Source organism: Triticum aestivum, chromosome 6A, assembly GCF_018294505.1.
Source record: "Triticum aestivum cultivar Chinese Spring chromosome 6A, IWGSC CS RefSeq v2.1, whole genome shotgun sequence".
Taxonomy (NCBI): Eukaryota; Viridiplantae; Streptophyta; class Magnoliopsida; order Poales; family Poaceae; genus Triticum; species Triticum aestivum.
The window spans coordinates 24,113,261-24,129,823 of record NC_057809.1 but is presented as its reverse complement, the minus strand read 5'-3'; the positions used below and the strand labels follow the sequence as shown (position 1 = coordinate 24,129,823).

The following is a 16,563-nucleotide window of genomic DNA, read 5'->3' as shown; positions in this document are numbered from 1 at the left end:
CTGCAGAGAGCCACCCACGTGCGCCTCGAAGCATCGCTCGGGCCTGGCTCTCTGGAAACTGCCGATTCGGCCGTTCCCAATGGGCCAGGCCCAGTGATGCTTTAAGAACCGTGTTATGTTCAAAAGAGAGATGGATCCGTGGGAAGCCGAGATGCACCAAACAAAAATCAACACGTGTGTGGGTTTGGTGCAGGCCAACCCGAAGGCAGCGAAGAAGATGATGATGTGTCGAAGGCAAAGGGTGGTTTCCGATGAAGACAGGACTGTGTTGGCTGGCTGATGATGCCACCTTATTTAGGTTCTAGTGCAACCTTTGGGTTCTTGCATTGCCGAGATGATTTGTATTTATGTTTTGGCGAAGCAGCTGTGTATTGTGGTTTGGCTTTGCTTTGCGTTTCATATACGACCAGTTTTTTTGGCAATTTTTCCAGAATTGTCACTCCAATTTTTTTACGATTCATAGCTAACTAAACATTATTTAGCTAGGAATTGTAAAAAAAATGAAATGGCAATTCTGAGAGAAACTGGATCAATTCATTATTTAGTTAGTTAGTTAACTTCTACTACTAGGTTAGCTGTCAGCGGTGCCTCTCCAATCTTGGCCTCCTCTTCTGGTTCACTCTGCTCCTTCTTCACGACCATGTGCTCCTCCTCGCCGACGACCGGCGGCGACCGGCTGCTTCTTAACCTCGTCCTCTTGTTGATCATTCGTCTTCTTGAGGACCTTGCGCTCGAGCTGCTGCCTGAAGGTGCGCGGCTCGAAGCGCGGCGTCTCGGCGCCATCCCCTTGGACGAGCTCCGGCATCGGGCGCAGCAGCACGGAGTCGGGCGGCGGCTGGGCGAAGACGACCCAGGAGACTCGCACAGCCTGCCGGTTGACGAGCACGCGGTGGAGCACGCTGGTGTAGCGCCCGTTGCTGAGGATCTCCAGCGCGTCGCCGACGTGGACCACGAGCGTGCCCGGCTCGTCACGCGCGGTGACCCAGGTCTGGCCGTCGCCGGGACGGAGGACCTGCAGGCCCGGCACGCCGTTGGTGAGGATGAAGGAGAGCGCGGAGACGTCGGTGTGCGCCTCCACGCCCACGGCCAGCTCCGGCTGCGGGCACCGCGGGTAGTAGTTGATCTTGAGCTTCAGCAGCAGGTCGTCCTCCACCTGGGCCTCGCCGGAGGTGAGGCGGAGGCGGCGCTCGAGGGTGCCGGCCTGGACGCCGAGCCCGAGGGAGAGGATGGCGAGGAGCCGGGACGAGAGCGCGCTCACGTGCTCCCCGAAGCTCTTGGTGACGGGCACGTACTCGGGCGGGTGCGCCGGCCAGAGCGCGTGGTCGGCGCGGGCGTCGGGGTGGAGCATGTGCAACAGGTAGTCCTCCCACTCCCTCTTCCCGTCCTCGCCGGCGGATCCGGCGAGCCGGCTGCCGTACCCCTCCAACCTCCCCGCCGCCGGGTCGTTGGCGTAGGCCTCCTTGTCCTCGATCGGCATGCGGAAGAACCCCGTGCCGGCGCCGCGCAGTGCATCGATGAGGTCCTCCGGGATGCCGTGGCCGGCCAGGTGCATGACGCCCCAGTCCTCCGCGGCGGCGCGCACGGCGTCAACGACGGCAAGGCTGGCTGGGGAGGCCGGGTCCGCGGCGTCGAAGGCGGCCACGTCGACGATGGGGATTCGAGGGGAGCCCGCCGCGGACCAGCAGGCCGCCGCCTCGGCGTAGGCGTCGCCCAGGCCCTGGCGCTCCTCCTGCGGCCGCACGTACTCCGCCGGGATCGCCGTCGCGCCGCTCATGCTCAGCGCCTCCACCCGCGCCATCGCAGTTTGATTCTTCTTCTTCTTCTTCCTCCTCCGGAGGTATGCTATCACTTGGTGATCGGATTAGTTGCGACGAGAATCGATGGAGTTCATGGATGGTTTACTTATAGTAGATGAGAGATGAGAAGAATCCATGGCTTGGTTTTGGTTAGGTGGTTAGCTCCAACTTTCCATCACGCGCCAAAAGCAGAGCAGATTTCGCTTCCAACCACACGCACGCACATGCTGCATGCTATCGTCCAACTCCATTTTTTGTTTTTTTGTGCTACCAAACTGTAATCTCCTTAGCAGAAACAGTGCGTGCTGTGATATCGATGCCGACACGAGATGCTGTCACGCTGGGCTGCACCTCATGTAGGCCCTAGCCTCATGTTTCAACCTGCACTTTTTTTTTTGCTTCCCTTCAAAAGAGATAACTGTTTTCTTCCTTCCCTAGACAAGTAGCAAAAAAGAAAAATAGTAGCAACCAAAGAACCCTAAAGCTCATACCATCTCCAACAGCCGCGCTACGCGCCGCGCACTAGAAACTAGTTTGCGGCACGTCGTTCGTCTGGTTTTGCGCGGCCGCCAGCGCTGGCTCCAACAGCCGCGCTAAAATGCAACGCGCGCCGCTCCAGCAGCACGCGTGACTCGCCGGGGCATTGCATATATGGCATTTTGGACACAAAATGAATTTGAAAACATTCAAAATGTAATGAACATGACATATAAATTTTCACACAAATAAATTGATAAATAAAAGTTCATGCCCACAAGTTTATCCAACCAAGTTCAAAATGCAAACCAAGTTCAAGACACAAACGAAAGACACATCAATCCTCCTCCTCGTCTTCGTCCTCATCTTCGGAAGACGATTCTGCCTCCTCCGAAGATGATTCTTCCTCCCTCTCCTCATCGCGCACCGCATCACGTGAAGCTCCGACGGTGTTGGCAAGATCTTCAACGGCACCTTCATGGGAATGTGTGTGAGGAGGCACATCGAAATACATTCCGCCCATGGCCGAAGTGATCTCTCGGAGCGGTCAATTCCACTAACGTTCTGAACATTGTGTTCTTTCATCTGTCCCCAATAAGCATCTCTACTTTGATCACCTCCAACGGATGGATCCCTCGACACTTGCAACCAAGTATTGCATAGTAAGATGTCCTCGGCGTTGGTGTAATTGCCCGCTCTTCCTTTCGGCGCATCGACAATCCTCTCACCCTCCTCGTCCACTTCAAACTCATGGTCTTCGAAATGCATGTCATTGGTTTGAGACCAATGCGAATTATTGAAGCCAACACCCACAGTTGACATGTATGCATCATCGCTGAGACTACAAAGTTTTTTGAACAATGCGAATAAGCTATCTATATGAATGCATTCAAAAAATAACAAGAAAAGAAACGTTGAATTTTCTTACCTTGGGGGCATTTCGTCAAACATATTGTGCGCGTCGGCCGCCGGCTCAACGAGTGAGCTCGTCGGCGCTTCGATAGCCGCCGCGCCCGTCACACGCCTTGCAAGCTTCTTCCTCCTCGCCTTCGAGGTGCCGGAGCCGTCCGTCGCCTTGTTCTTCTTCGCCGATGCCTTGCCCTTCTTCGTCCGCGCCACATTGGGGAGCTTTGAGGGGGGGGGGGGGGGCGGCTCGGGGCGGCGCCGGCACGACACCACCCGCCGCCGAGGTTATCCGCAACGGCATGAAGAGGCCGCGTGCGAGGCCGATGGTCGGAGGAGCTCCGGCGGAGGCGAGGCCAACGCCCACCCGCGCTAGGGTTTGCGGCGGCGGCGGTGGAAGGGTCGCGGCTATAGGATCGGGTGCGCGGGGTGCCGGCGCGTGCATCCATGGGGTGCAGTTCGCCGGCGCCGGCGCGCGCGGGGCATAGGAGGCGGGGAGGAGAGAGTGCGGCGCAAGCGCTCAAGTGTGCACAGCGCGGAAGCGGGCGCCCCAAATACACCGTGCGAGATAGCGAATCGAACAGCGCGCCCAACTCCTTATACAATGCGCGCGGTTATTGCGCGCCCATTGGAGACACCCGGCATGTTGCGCGCGCGCTAAAATGGCCAAATTTGCGACGCGGCGCTTGTTTCGCGCGACTGTTGGAGATGCTCTCATTGTTTGATGTTTTCATCACGCGCGCGCCGAAGGAGAGGAGAGTAGCGACCAGGGCCGGCCCTGGCATTTCAGGGGACCTAGTGCGATCCGGTATAGTGGGCCCAATGATTATAATATAATCAAATAAATATTTGCACACTTATATATTATATATCATCCCCAAGAGCCGCCCCCAAAATTCACGAAGATACATGTGGATGCAGGTGTGGCGCGGTCTACAGGGACAGCAGCGGCTGTTTGCCGGGATGACCAAGGGAACCACATGGATAGTTCTTCCCTGCTCATATACGGCATGCAGGATCCAGCCACTTTGGAAATCATTGCATGCTGGGAAGCATTAACATTGGAAGAGGATCTGGGAGTACAGAACGTTGTTATCTCGTCATATGCAAAACAAGCAATACAGGACCTGAAAAATGGCAGCAGAGGACGCTATGGGGCCATCATTGAGGAGATACAAGCTAGGACAGCTAATTTCACCTGCAATTTTTTGTATGAAAGTCGTTCGGTTAATATATAGGCACACAAACTTGCTAGATTTTCACTTTCTTTATATCAGGGGTGCCACCTGTGGCTTGTTCATATATCACAAAAATGATTATAAAGTACAAACGTATCCCAAATTCAGAATTCCCAAATAAAATACTAATACATCATGAATATGTAATTATAGGACATGAGCTCCAACAAACCGCAAAAGGTATCATGTAGGCAAGATTTTATAAGAGAGGGGAGAGAACATCTGAATTCTTTAGTCCTGGCTCCTCGACTCAAATTTTATATAGTAAACTAGAAGAACTCTAAAAACCCCATCCATCGAAATTCAAGCAATACTCTAAGCAATTAAGCTATCTCCACCCTGCAAGTGTACTGAAAAATAATAAAATAGGTCTAATGATCATTTCGTTAGAGCATTTCTAATCGAACCCATAAATCTTACAAGAGTAAACGGCCGAGTAAAGTTAGTGAACTAAAAATTTACTCCACTAATAGTGGCCGCGGCTAGACGATCCCCAAAAAGTTAGTGGGATAAAAATAAAATTGTCTAGATTTTGTATCCTAGCCGTATCAACTTCAAAAAAAAAACACAATACATATCTTAAAAACATTCAAATTAGAACATGCATAGCAATAAACGTCATAACATAAAGTTTCATCACCATGTTTTTCAAATTTAAACATGCGAAGTTCATCCAAAAGACATCTCTTCAAGCACAATGTTTGATTCAAAATCATCACAAACATAGCATGTATATGTTGTGGATCGAGCCAATCTTTAGCATGCACCAAACGAACCCAAGCGAACCTTGTGTACGGCTCCAACGATGCCCAAGCGAACCTTATGTATGGCTTGATCGCACATCTACGAGGGAGTTGTAGAAGTCGGTGATCCTCTCCCAAAACATCGTGGAATCCATTAGATGGCACACCAAGCATCGCAAAGTGCAAGGTCCTCCTTTTAGTTGTAGTTTTGGGTATGAGTCCTTGCGGCCTTGATGCTTGATTCGGTCACCTCCACCACCTCGTCCTCGGTCTCCTCGGCATACTCCGTGTCATGGGTGGCCGCATGATCGAAAAACGAGTCACCATAGTGGAGATCCTCAAGGCCAATGGTGGCCGAGGACTCCAACGATGCGAGGAATTCAGTTGTGGTCATCTCCGCTCTACAATGTCAAAGCAAGCACCATAAACCCTCACTACCGATCACGAATAATCACTATCGAATTCCAACGGGACACATGTTTTTTTACCTTGTTGGCATTTCAGAGCACTTGGCGGCCGCGTTTTTCGTTGCCGGCCGCGGCCGCCACTCGCCCCGGAGCAGTCGCCTTAGGGGCAGATGGAGTTGCCACATGAGGCATAGGACTTGCACGAGCCGCCGCCGCGGTCTTCTTCGTCTTCTTATTGGCAGCCGCCTAGTCGAGCGCCGCCAGCGGCTTTCGAGACCGTTTGCCCCCCGTAGGTGCGGCGGGAACGCGGCCTGCCGTTGCCCGGAGACGCGGTGGCCACACCGGACACCATTGGCGTGATTGGAGCCGGCGGTTGGACGCGGTTGTTCTTTCTCATGCCCAAACTTTTTTTCGCCACCGGCGACGGCGCGTGGGTGGATTCCGGCGGCGATTCGCGGGCACCTGCGGCCGATGGGGTGAGCGGGGGGTGTTGGCTATCCATTCTGGCCGGCTCAGAGGTCATCTATGGCAGCGGCGGGAGTGGGAGGTAGTGCAGCGCGGGAGGGAGAGGCTCAGTTTTACTCAGCCGAGCAAAGTTGGACAAAATTTTGGGAAATTTTTGGAAAAATAGGAAGGTGGAGTAAATTTTGTACCCCGCTAACTGTTTTAGGAGATCGGCTAGGTCCGTCAAAATTTTTACTCCCTTATGGCCTTTTAGGGGATCAGTTAGAAATGGCCTTAGAATCTAAAAATAATAGTTAGACAAGGTACAATTGTACAACAATTACAAGAACGGTCAACGGTGTGCAACCTGAAAATTCTACAATTGGACTCCACTGCCAGCCTGCGCCCTTGCATCCCCGTCACCGCTGCACGCTACGGCGCTCCATCGTTGTCGTCGGCGCCTTAGAAGGTAGCTGAATGTGGTTTGATGTGTGACGTCGGTTCCTCATCGCCGTTGGATTGGGCCTTTGCCTTAGGGTTTTTAGAAAAGGAGGATGACTCTGAGCCTCTGCATTTGGGCGATACATGCGGCCATTTTATTAATTATTTTTATAAGACCTTACAAAGTAATATTACAGTAAGGCTAAACCCGTCGTCTAAGCAACAAACTGTCGCTACACCTATCCAGTTGATGAAGAGGCGCAGATAATCTGGGCCTAATACCAAATAGAAATCACAGCCAAACCTAACATCTAAGACCCGAGGACCCATCTAGGACGCCTGCCGGGTATGGGTCTCGCCGGTCCGGCGTGCTCTCAGAGGCCGCCGCCGCCGCCAACTGTCACCGCTCCATCTTTAGAACTGTACTGATGCATCAACCTTGCTTGGTCTAGCTATCGTCGACGCCACCACGGCGCCCAACGGCACCTCCTCCCTGAGCGCAAAAAAGCTGTGGACGTCGCGGTCGCCACTGATACACCTCAGCACCATGCTGCTGAAGGAAATATGCCCTAGAGGCAATAATAAAGTTATTATTTATTTTCTTGTTTCATGATAAATGTTTATTATTCATGCTAGAATTGTATTAACCGGAAACATAATACATGTGTGAATACATAGACAAAAAAAGTGTCACTAATATGCCTTTATTTGACTAGCTCGTTAATCAAAGATGGTTATGTTTCCTAACAATAGACATGAGTTTTCATTTAATAAACGGGATCACATCATTAGGAGAATAATGTGATTTACTTGACCCATTCCGTTAACTTAGCACTTGATCATTTTAGTTTACTGCTATTGCTTTCTTCATAACTTATACATATTCCTATGACTATGATATTATGCAACTCCCGATTACCTGAGGAACACTTTGTGTGCTACCAAACGTCACAACGTAACTGGGTGATTATAAAGGTGCTCTACAGGTGTCTCCGATGGTACTTGTTGAGTTGGCATAGATCGAGATTAAGATTTGTCACTCCAATTGTCGGAGGGGTATCTCTAGGCCCTCTTGGTAATGCACATCACTATAAGCCTTGCAAACAATGTAACTAATGAGTTAGTTGCGGGATAGTGCATTACGGAACGAGTAAAGAGACTTGCCAGTAATGAGATTGAACTAGGTATTGAGATGCCGACGATCGAATCTCAGGCAAGTAAAATACCGATGACAAAGGGAACAACGTATGTTGTTATGCGGTTTGACCGATAAAGATCTTCGTAGAATATGTAGGAGCCAATATGAACATCCAGGTTCCACTATTGGTTCCGCTATTGGTCATTTCTACATAGTTCTCGAACCCGTAGGGTCCGCACACTTAACGTTCGGTGACGATCGGTATTATGAGTTTATGTGTTTTGATGTACCAAAGGTAGTTCGGAGTCCCAGATGAGATCAGGTACATGACGAGAAGTCTCGAAATGGTCGAGACGTAAAGATCGATATATTGAACGACTATATTCAGACATCGGAAAGGTTCTGAGTGATTCGGGTATTTTTCGGAGTACCGCGGAGTTACGGGAATACGGAGAAGAAGTATTGGGCCTCATGGGCCATGTGGTGGAAGAGAGGAGGCAGGGCGCACACCCTCCCCCCCCCTAGCCCAAACCGAATTGGACTAGGGGGGCGGCCCCCTTTCCTCCTTTCCTCCCTCTCCTTCCTTCTCCCTCTCCTCCTTCCTTTCCTCCTCCTAGTAAGAGTAGGAAAGGGGAGTCCTACTCCTACTAGGAGGAGGACTCCTCCTCCTGGCGCGCCCTACAGGGGCCGGCCGGCCTCCCCCTTTCTCCTTTATATACGGAGGCAGGGGGCACCCTAGGACACACAAGTTGATTGTTCCAAGCCGTGTGCGGTGCCCCCCTCCAACATAATCCATCTCGATCATATCGTAGCAGTGCTTAGGCAAAGCCCTGCGTCGGTAGAAACATCATCATCGTCATCACACCATCGTGCTGACGGAACTCTCCCGTGAAGCTCTGCTGGATCGGAGTTCGTGGGACGTCATCGAGCTGAACGTGTGCTGAACTCGGTGGTGCCGTGCGTTCGGTACTTGGATCGGTCGGATCGTGAAGACGTTCGACTACATCAACCGCGTTCATATAACGCTTCCTCTTAGGGTCTACGAGGGTACGTGGACGATACGCTTCCCTTTTGTTGCCATCCATCACCTTGATCTTGCGTGTGTGTAGGAATTTTTTTGAAATTACTATGTTCCCCAACAGCTGCCAAGTACCACCAGCCGACACAACTTGAAGTCTTTGGAAGACCTGTCATGCGTAGCACCTGCCGACCAGGCATGACAAAGCGTAGCACCTGTCGGTCAAGCATGACTTAACATCTCCACCGAAGCTCCGTGCAAGACGAAGCCGCTCCACCTCCTGCCTCTGACTTCCAGCGCTGCTCCACAAACGATGCTCCCAAGAGAGAAACGACACCGTAGTGCCTCCATCGTCCGATCTGGATCACCAGATTCTAGGGTTTCCCCCAAAGCAGCACGAGTGGGTCAACAGTAGTTACACGACGATGCCTCCATCAAAGTAACGGCGTAGAACGCCGCCATCGCCTGCCAACGGCTCGGTTTTCACCGACAACCATGTCTCCCCAACTCGCAGCCGGGACTAGATGATGGATCTCGAGATCCGATCACCAAGCCTCTGGCCGGCCATCTCTAACGAAGAAGATGACCACCACCATTGGCCAGCGAGACGACGCGAGATGAAGTAGGGCGCTGCCAGCGTGCGTCCTGGCCAGCACCACCGGCGCTCGGCCCGTCCCGGACCACGCTTCATGGTCGAGGGCAACGGCAAGCGCTGCCACGAGAAGGATGCAGACTGGAAGCCCAGATCCGGCCCACCCGCGCGCCGCCACGTGGCCACCACCAAGCGCCGTTCAGGGGCAGCCCCGCCGCAGTGAGGGACGCCGCCCCACGGGCAGCAGGCGCCAGCCACCGGCGGAACACCGCCGCGCGCCACCGGCCGCCGCGAGATCTGCACGAGAACGACGAGGACGCCCCGCCGCCACCTTCCCTGGGGACCACGCGGGCTTCGCCGGTGTCCCCTCTGGCGGCGGCGAAGCGGGGGAGGGGCGGCTAGCGGCGCGGTTAGGGTTTCCTCCGTGCGCCAGAGGCGACGCGCGGGGGACGCGAGTTAAACATTTAAATCCCTAACAACACATACTAATTACCTAAGACCACTCCCCTTTCCAAATCTATGTTCATATTATACAATTGTCCCCCAGAGACTCTTTTTCTGGCCTCCATGTCCAGCCATGTCATTTCCGCACTAACTCCACGTTCAGCCACATCATCCCCCACTAACTATTCGCCTTGCATCCATGACCAAATGGTGTTTACAGCTTTGATCGAGATGTTTACCACATTCCATAGATTAGTGGTTGGTTGGAACATGCATGAAACAATTGGTGCCCTATTCTGTTTTACTTTCTTAGAATAATTTTGACATTTGTCTACTACAAAACAGAGGCTTTTTGCAATTATATATTAATCCATCGATAACAACCGATGATTTTTTCATCTTGGAAATAAAGTTGTTGTGACTAACAAATCTAATGTAAACATTGCACTCTATAAAGTTCAAAATTAATATGAATTGCTGGGAGTTGCTTTGTCATTTTGTTTCTCCAAAAAAATATGTTGACAGCTACAAACCTTCTCTTAATCTCTAGTACTTTGTTACTATATATGTTCATAAGTAGATAATTTCCAAGCAAGCATATGTTCACAATTTTACCTTTGACTCATATACTCTATATACATATATGTCTAGAAAATTGGTCTAGTGAAATTGTGAAAATAACATCACTAGATTTGTCATCAAAAATACTTTATTAATTTAATAATCATATATTTTCTTGACTAACATATTCACGGGAAAAGTAATGGTCACAATTTAATGTTGGATATTCTATCCATGTCTAGCTACAATCTATTTACAAACAGAAACAGATGGAGTAATTCTCAAACTTTTTCTACTTATTTCTCCCAAAATGTACGAAAAGACTAGCTATAGTGGTTGAACGGTAAATAGTAGGTAAAGAGGAATAGGATAATTAAGTTAAAAGAGTTGACGTTTATGATATGAGATGGAAGTTAGTGGTTAATTAGAGGATAGACATGAAAAATGATGTAGTTTGGTCATGCCATGTAAATCCTGGCCAACAACCGATCTAAACATATATACCTTGTCTTTAGTTGAACTTTCTGCAGTATCAACCTTGTTCAGTTCATCAACAATCTCTGCTATAGTAGGTCGTTTCTCATGATCGACCTCCACACACCTCAGCGCTATTTCAAGACATGTGCTAAGCTGCTCTGATATATATGACGACATTGTTTCCCGCAATCGTTTCCCCCAGTTTTCATGTACCTGGAAAGTTGAAACAATGGTGAAAGGTGGCACCGAAAGCAAGGCACAACATGATAAAATTTGTGAAAAAGGATTTGTGTTCATAATACAAAATATCTTCCATACATGCTCAATAAATTCTTGCGAAGACATATGCGCACATTTGGAGTAGCCCTCATCTCCTGCCATTATCCGCATGATTACAACACCCAAACTGAATACGTCATACTTCGATGTGATTTCATATCTCTCGATATATTCTGGTGGCATGTATCCGCTGCATGGTACATATATAATATAATTATTTCTATAATGTATTTTTTAAAAGTTGATAATTTAACATGAGGTATCAACTTATTGTGTTCCTATAATTTTAATCGTGATATATGTTTGTACTGAAGGGAAGAGTCTTGACAAACCAAAATCTCCAATTTTGGGGACCATGTTCTGGTCTAATAATATGTTTGCAGGTTTCAAGTCAAGATGGTAAATAGGATCCATTATGAAGGTAATTTAAGAGCATCTCCAGCCGTTCCCCCCCCCCTCCCTCCAAGGAGGCATTTTTTCGCCGCTTGGGGGGCTGCCGGCGAGAACTTTGGCCTGGGGGTGGAACTTTTTCCACTCGTTGCGCCCAGAGCTAGCTGGAGTAGCAGCAACAACAGCAGCTCGCCACCGCACCCCGTCCACCGCCGCTGACGTAGGAGCAGCAACTCGTCATTCGCCACCGCAAATCCACCGCCGCCGTCGCACCCTTGTCCACCGCCGCCGGCGCAGGAGCAGCAGTTGTAGCAGCCCGCCGAGTAGAGGATCCGCCATGGGGGTGGGCGGGCAGCCGGGTCAGCCGAGCGGCTGGGCGTGGGCGGTCGGCCGGGCGTGCCGTCCTCGACAGAGGCGGTTGGCCGGGCGTGCCGTCCTCGACAGAGGCGTGCGGCGGAGACGAGAGCCGGGCGGCGAAGTGAGCCGCGGTTGGCTCATCACCACCAGCAGCAGTTTGTGGGCGAGGACGGCACAATGGCGCTGGTGAGGCCGAGGCGGCTCGCGGCGAGGCCCATGCGGATGCAGTATGCTGCAGCGGCTAGGACATGTGATGGAGGCCGCGGGCCGGCTCGAAGCAGGGTGAGTGACGCGGGAGACGGTGCTGCAGAGCTAGTCGGCGACGGAGGAAACAGTTTGGGAGGTCGCGTTGTGCCGGTCCGTCTCGATGGAGGTCGCGTTCTCTACGCCGCTTGTAGCAAAGCGCACCAGCTTGTAGCCGTAGAGGCGCTCGGAGAGCATACAGACCAAGGGGAACAAACGAGGCGAGCACACGGCCTCGAACGTCCGGTCCAGCACGCGGATGGACAAGCCGACCGCCGCCCTCACAGCGAACGCGCGGATGGGCGCCATGAGTAGGCCAAAGGGTGGTGTTGGCGCTGGGCGGCCCTGCCACGCCCTAGCCGGCAGCGGAGGGCAAGGGCGGTGGCACCAGCGTGGCAGTGCTGATGGACAAGAACGAGCGGCCGCGGCGCAGCAACACGGCGCTGCTACAGGAGCTGACGAGAAACGGGAGGTTGATGGAGGGGCGGAGATGGGGGAGTGTGCCTTGTGCGGCCGAGCACGTGGGTGAGCCTGGAGAAAAGGGAGGAGAGAGAGGGAGTTGGGACACTGACAGTGGGTCTTTTGCATGCAAATAATTGTGCCGGCGTCCCCAGCTGCCTCCCGGGGGGCTAGGTTTCGGCTGGGACTGCCGGCTGTGTTTTTGTTCAAATCCGGCGAAAACTAGGCTCTTGGGGTGATGAGTGGAAAAATTTCCAGTCGCCGGCGCCTAAAAAAGTGGTCCTTGGGGGCTATTGGGGGGGGCCTAGTGAAGATGCTCTAAACCCTCACAAATTTTTTTAATAATTTTGAAACATGTCTGCCAATCGAGTCCACAGGATTCGTCTGTAGGAGTAAACATGTTGTTAGACATAAATATAATGATTTCTAGAAGGTTAGGGATCATTTATTTTTGGAAGCAAAATAAAAGCATGGCATGATCCGCAGAGCAGAGACTAGAGTCATACCAGAGATATGCTTGTCAAGGCTTCCGCCATGCAAATATTCAAAGCAGAGAACTCTTTCTTCCACAAGGGCAAAAATATATTCATCATCATATTTAATGCGTTGATGTCCTAGATTATAGCAATAGCCAACCAACCGGATAATATTTGGATGTTGGGCTCATTCCTAAACTGCATGTCGTCAAGTCCCGGCATGTGATGGAGCTTTTTGAGAGCAATCTCTTCCCCATTTTCCAATACTCCCTGTTAAGAAATTAGATGGTGGCATGCAGTTATGTACAGTAGTATCATACGAAATTACAAGATCCAAGTATTAATCATATGGGTATAAAGCATATTAATTAAGCATATCGGTATAACGCATGCAGTTATTACAAGATCCAGGATGTTGGGTGATAAAGCATATTGCTTGATCTAAAAAAAGTAATAATCATATGGGTATACCTTGTAAACAACTCCATACCCACCACGACCAATGATGTGCTCCTCAGAAAACTTATCGGTAATTTGTTCCAAGAATTCGAGTGTAAACTCCCTTGTGGTCGTGCTTGTATGTTCGAAATTGTTCTCCATTGCATCCTATATTTCCTGCTAGGATTGACTAGCTTGGGCGTTTCAACTCTTTGATAACATGGACAACATTTCACAAGTTAACAGAGAAAAACATATAAGTTGAGAAAAATAAACAGGGGCGGACGCACGTTGAGTGCTGTGGGGGCAGCTGCCCCCACTCGATTTTTTCACGTACGGCATGTTGGCCCTCGGCCTAGCAACGTGTGCCCCCACTAGGCTTATTACGTGCCCCCACTCAGCTCACTTTTTTATTTATTTCAAAAGCCCATATATTGTAAATCTGTAGGAGCAGCCCACGACCCAAAACAGCCTACAATTGAATGACTTGATCGATCGCTTCGGCCCTGTTTCACGCACAAGAAGTCATAAAACGCTCGAAGCGCATACACCATACAGCGGCGCAGGCGATCGCGGCATCGCGCAGCCACCGTCTGGCCGACGACAATCAGCGGCCTACCTTCGTCAATCCCTTCTAGCCTTGCACGACGACCTATCAGCACAACTCTATTACTAGTTCTGCAATTCCCTCAATCTAATTGGCATCAAGGTAAGCAAGGTCATCTAGGGTTTTTTCTTTTCAATCTTCTTGGTTTGCCATTTCTATGTTAGAAACCATGTTAGTCTAATACTGTATGAATTTACCGATATAGGTGACTAAGTCAGTTCAAACAACCTTTTATAACATGTAAAAGTTTAGTATGCAGTATTCTGCTTACAAGTAAAATTGGCTAATCTGCACGACACACTCAAAATTTATTCGGATCATCTGTTCTACCTTGTTTCCCGCGTCGTTCATCTTCATGTATGATGGTTGCAATTTGACAATTCATTTAACGTTTTAGTTGTTGGCCGCTAAATTTGCAGGGAAGCTAATGAAGAGGTATTTTAAAAAATCGACAACCTCCAATATGCCTCAATTGGTTGATTTAGACAAGCTTATTAGGAATCCATCTAAAAGGAAGATGATTGCATATTGCAACCTCAATCAGCATGAGGATAATAAGAACATACTTGATGTCGGGGGCTCATCAGCCTCGTCCAAATAGTATAGGCCAAGGACGGTTGGGAAGAACAATTCACATTTTCATGAGGTGAAAGGACGTCGTTGGATGGAACGAAAAGGTAATGTGCTAAAGCTTTTTCTTTCTTTTGTAGTGCCGGCATCCTTCAATGTTTTCATTCTCCCCGATTGCAATTTTTTTGTAGGTGTGGATTAAATTGTTAGAATAATATGTCAATGTTCCCTTTTACAACATTGAAATAAGATATTGAGATATTCATGCAGTGATTTTGTTTCACACTGTTAGTTTTCTTTCAGTTTATAGTGAAGTTGATTATTTTGTGGGGAATGAAGTGATTATGCCCATGTGTTTAGTTTATATGGATGCTTGCTTGTTGAGTCATAATATGGCCTTTCATTTTTTCCCCCTCTCAAGTTTTTCCCTGGGTCCGCCCCTGAAAATAAATACGTTTAGCATAAATACAACTTCTTTGCAGAGCGTCAGAAACGCCGCATCCAGGCTACGGGGACGGTTCCAGGGGAGGAAACCCTTGTCGGCCGGCATCTTCCTCCTTCCCCGTCGCCTGGGGCGACGGTTGGCGGAGCTGCGGTTGGCTACAGGCAGCGGCTTGTGGAGGCGGCTGGTGAGGGAGATGTGCGTGGATCTGGGGACGTCGCCGGCAGCCCCGACGGCGGCGAGCTCGTGGATTTCAGAAGCCCCGACGGCGGCGAGCTCGTGGATTTTAGAAGTGCTACCGTTTGGAGTTGGATTGGTATTTGGGGATTCAGAGTTTCTTGGTCAAAGGCATCACGCCTGGACGAGTACAAAAATGTGTGCGCAGAACTGCATAGTTTGGATAGAGAAAAGGACCAGATCTAACGGAAAAAGGGTGTGACGTCTTTGTTATTATATTTCGGTTTTGTAAATCTCATGTGCCTGATTTTTTTTCTTGCGTTGGTCAATTTTTGCTTTGCATGAGGCCAAAGATGGCGGCAAAGCGTGTGCGGCAGTGACGAGTGTGCCGTTCCTCATGTGTCATGTCTACCACGCCGAGGCCAAGCCAAGACCTCGATAGAGCCGAAAATGACGCTGTGAGTGGCAGCGCCCCTGGTGGAGGCGAGGAAAAAGCTTCACCAAGGGTTGGCGGAGTGAAGGGTCATCGGGGTTCCTGCAGTTCGAAGGGTTAAGAGGGGATGGCCGGGGTGATGACTAGCAATGACGGTAGGGGTGATCGGGTGAGGTTGAGGAAAGGGCGGGGCAGCTAGGCGGTGCTCGGTAGCACCCGCCAGCCTCAAGATGGCAATGGGGCCTCGAAACCCGCGTCCTCGTGGGTTTTTACCCTATTAGGGGACGGGGATGAGCGTCTTTTCATCCCCGCGGGGCTGTTGTTGGGCACATTATACAACCCGACACGTTTCATGGGTTTGCACCCATTTCGGTAGTCCCCGAACCTGAAACCCGGCAAACCCGGCAAAATACATTTTTTTCACCAAGCTTAAGCGTATTTTGATCTTCTCTAAGACTTGGCACTTTGATTTGGCTTTGGAAGCTTTGAAGATAGTCTTTTGGAGTCTTGGAGATGTGAAAGATGCTATGATGATTTCTACTTTAAAGTGATTTGTGAACTATGAATTCTATTTCAAAACTTATGTATTGGACTATTTCGTCTCATTTGTGCTTTTTATTTGTGAACCAAGAATTATATTTTAGAACTTGTGTAATTGGACATCTTGTTTAACCATGTATGGCTGAAATATGCTCTTGTTTGTTGCTGAAATCTGATTATCTATGTTGCTGAAATGTGGTATCGTTTTGTTCTCGAAATATTATTCTTTGTTGGTTCTATGTTTCCTTATATATGTCGATTTCCCCGCAGGTTCCCCGTGAATTTAGGGGACGGGCGAAAAAACTAGCCTCGCGCACAGTGACAAGGACGGGGACAGGTTTAGAATTTTCTCGTGGGGATGGGTTTAGGAAGGCAAAACCCGATGGGTTTCATCCCCGTTGCCATCTTGACGCCAGCCGCACGTGCTGGAGGCCAGCGGTTAGGGCGAGCTAGGCAGGAAGCATGAGTGAGGA

The 16,563-nt window shown here is 50.1% G+C and overlaps 1 pseudogene; it reads right to left on the bottom strand.

Moving 5' to 3' along the window:
- Positions 1 to 282: 282 nt before the first annotated feature.
- LOC123130083 (leucoanthocyanidin dioxygenase 2-like) lies at positions 283 to 1,919 on the bottom strand (annotated as a pseudogene).
- Positions 1,920 to 16,563: the final 14,644 nt, after the last annotated feature.